Genomic DNA, 4044 nt, shown 5'->3' with positions numbered 1-4044 from the left:
ATCTCCCTTCCTTCCGCCGCGCCCTTAAGACATGGTTATTTCAGCTTGCTGGACTGGCCTAGGGGAAATTTTTAGCGGGGGTTTTAAAATATTTTTAAATTACTTAGGCCAATTGTTAATATTTGTCTTTTAATTATGTTTTAACTGTAGTATTTGGTATTTTGTAGTTGTTTTATCTGGTTGTTAGCCGCCCTGAGTCTGCAAGGAGAAGGGCGGGATATAAATATAATAAACAAACAAACAAACAAACATAATAAATAGCAGAATCCAAATCTGGTGTAGTCATCTACTAAGACTAGTACGTACCTAGCTCCTCCAAGAGAGGGCACCATAGGACCAATTAAATCAGCATGCACTAACTGTAAAACCCTGTTAGTTGCTACGTGTTTCCTTACTTACAGGATACACACTAGACTTTTACTCCTTGCAAATAGCACAATCCAAATATGTGTTGCATGGCTTAATTTTAAGTCCCTCAGCTAGATCTGGCATTTTCTGCAGTACTCTAAAACTCGCATATCCTAACCTTCTGTGTAATAAATGTACACAGTTAACATGCTTTGAGTGTTTGTGACTGTTTGTGCACAACCTTCCTGCTGTTTCCTTAGTACATACAAATTATCTTGTTTAACACCTTGGGCACAAATCTTCCCACCTTTCCTTATGGTGTACTGACCCTTTGCAAACAGTACTTCATACCACAGTTTATCCAAACTTGAAATACTCAATAAATTATGGTCTAACTCTGGCACATATAACACATTTTCCATTTCTCCCATACCAGGTACATAAACGTTACCTTCCCCCATTACAGCAGACTGTTGTCCATTAGCCAAGCTAACAAATGATTGCTTAGCTGGTCTCAAGTTAGAAAACATTTGTGGGTCATTCGCAATATGCTGACTGGCCCCACTGTCCAACAACCAAGTGTTAATGTTGTTGCCAGGGAAAATGTCGGTTGTCTCACTGCTCCTCTGTTTCTTCTCTCAGGGCAGCGTCTCTGGAGATGCTCCGTAGAACCACATGTGTAGCAGCTTTCCACTGTGTAAACTTTCTCAGCTGCTGTGCCGGCACCCTGGGACATAGCATTTCTAGGCTTCGGCTGTGCGTTGTCATCACCCCCTCTCTGCTGCTTTTTCAGACATTTCTGTTCCTCCTCCAGCAACTGTCCAGTCAAATAACTCATGATTAAGTCCTTCTCCTGCATGGACTCTAAACTAGTCACTAGGACATCCCATGAATTGTTCAATGAACTGAGCACCACATACATTTTATGTGACTCAGTGAAAGTCATCCCTTTTTCCTCTAATTCTAGGAATGTCTTTCTCATGGACTGCAAATGCATAGAGATGCTCTCTCCCAGCTTCAGCTGTGCTTTATATAGCTTTCTTGTCAGCATTTCTTTGCTGCTCTCAGTCTCTCTCATGTACATACTGCGCAAAGCTTCCCAACACTCCTTAGCAGACTGGAGACCCCTCACGTGTATCAGTTGGCTATCCTCCAAACTCAGGATTATAGTGGCCAGTGCTATCTCATTCCTTCTCTGATCCGCATCATCCAGGGCTGTAGATGGATCAGCAACTATCATCCACAACTCCTCCCTTCTCAGATACATCTGCATTTTCAGACTGCAGGAGAGGTAGTTAGTCTCATTCAGCTGAGATACTATGAAACCTCCTCCCATTACGCCAGGGGTATCAAGCTGCCGGCCCATGGACCCTGCTGAGTCATTCCTAATATTGCATCATCCTATCATTGCATCATCCACATTACATTACATCTTTACATAAGCTGTTTAGCTGTTAAATTATATTACATTATCTTATCGCTGGTTCTGCCCACTTTTTTATTCAGTATGAAACACGTTCATCTTTTGATGGTATTATTGCCAGAGTAGTATACAATATGACTATCAAGAGTTGAAAAAAACCAGAGCCAGTCCAATGGATTTCACTGATGCCTAGTATATCAACGTTGAGCTTACAAAATTAATTTAACAGGCAATTGAATGTATCTGTAGCAGTAAAGACTAGCCAGTTTAGAGTCTAGCTTATTAGTTGACAGCAATCTAATTTCAACAGATGTGTCTGAGGAGATCTATTCACTCTTCATAATGTTCACAAATGCAGAGAACTCCCATATTAAAAGCAAGGAAGAAATAAGAAACAAAGTTGAAACTACGAGTAAGGGAAACATGATGAGAGAGCAAACAATGGTATTTTTTTAAACACTCCATGACCTACTGCTCAGAGACAACATCTGGATGGTAGTTCCCTCACTTCATTGAAACTTCAGTTGCTAGATCTTCAGCCTCATCCCAAATCAGTGTTAACAAATTTGAAGGAAGTGTCAAGTAAAGGCTAGAGGCTATATGGTAGGAATAATACTTGCACTCATTTTACATGCCTGGATTACATCTCCAAATATCTGTGGGTTTGGAGATCAGGGTATGGACTATGCTAGGAGACATAATCTGCTTTTCAAGTATTCATGAAATATAACACATACATTAGCTTTTAAGGTGTTATAGACTCTGCTGTTTGCTGCAATTTAACTTACAACAGTATTTGGGGGAGGGGAGAGAAAGGGGAACATATCTGAACTGCTTTGCATGACTTGTCCAAAATTATTCCTACAACCTGAGTAGGTTCAAGGAAAAGGTAGCGAAGATTTTATAGTATTAATGAATGACATCCAAAGCAGCAACATCCATTACACTGAAACCAAAAAAAGCTGATGTAGGGTAAATTAATAAGATTTTATAAACATTAACAGAAGGAACAGAATAACAAAGTTGGAAGGGACCTTGGAGGTCTTCTAGTCCAGGGCTTTTTAAACTTTTCACCAATTGTACCACTTTTAGGATATGGCAATATTCGAGTACCACCTAGCAAGGTGTCAAAAACTTGATGACCAAAAAACAAAACAAAAAACCTGTTGAAAGTTGCAATTGCACTGAAATGACTTATGACCATTTTTCACACTTACGGCCATTGCAGCATGCCCAGAGTCATGTGATTTATATTTGGATGCTTGGCAACTGATTCATATTTATGATGGTCACAGTGTTCCATGGTCATGTGATCCCCTTTTGCAACCTTTTGACAAGCAAAGTCAATGGCAGGGCTACTGGTGGCCAAGTGCTAAGGCGGGACTTCCCTCCCTCCCTCTTTCTCATTCCCATCTCCTTCTGAAGGAAGAATTTGAACCCCCCCCCATATTTTCTCTCTTCCATATATTCATCAAACAAGGAAAAGCCTCCAGAGACAGAAAAGACAAGCTGCTCAGTGAACTAGCTTAAAAAGGCACATTCCCCTTTAAGAATTAGCTACTGGCTAGAAAAGAAAGTTAAGCAGCCGGCACTTAAGAAAGAAAAAAAATGTAGTAAGTACTGGCTGCAGGCTAAGGTAGCCTTGCCAAATGGCTCCATTCTTAAGTAAAGGAATGCTACAGGCAAAATCCATTCAGGATTTCTTATAGAAATTTTCTTTTAAATTATAGTTTAATGTAAATGTTAATCCTTTATTCCACATATTCTCCCATTATTCAAGCATTATATTATACCCAAAATTCTTGCTCATTTAATCATACAGTGTTTTATTTGTTCATTTTCCAGATTTAACTTCAATAACATTTTATAAACTTTAGCAATAATATGTTCATCACTACCACAGTAAGATTTCTAATTCATTTTTAACAAAGCTAAACCCATGATTCTTTATATCTAGTTTAAATCTTTCTTTCAATTGCATGTATGTAAACCAATGGCAGATATGGCCAGAATATTTTCTAACACTGCCTCTACTCTAATAAAAGTTTGGCTAGCTAATAATGATATTGTCAATGCTGCAAATACTGTATATTCTTGCTTTGACAATGTGCAGAACTGTCTGGTATATATATAGTTAAACCAGCAACTGGGAAAGAGGGAGGAGCATAGGGATAGCCCGGGAGAAAGAAACCGGAAGTAAATCACATCTTCCAAGTTGATTGGAAGATGTGAACCATGACCTTACAATAAGGGAGTGGAAAAGGTTTGGAATA

This window comes from Protobothrops mucrosquamatus, unplaced genomic scaffold (assembly GCF_001527695.2).
Source record: "Protobothrops mucrosquamatus isolate PMUCROS unplaced genomic scaffold, P.Mucros_1.0 scaffold1553, whole genome shotgun sequence".
Taxonomy (NCBI): Eukaryota; Metazoa; Chordata; class Lepidosauria; order Squamata; family Viperidae; genus Protobothrops; species Protobothrops mucrosquamatus.
Note: the sequence above shows the minus strand (reverse complement) of the source record.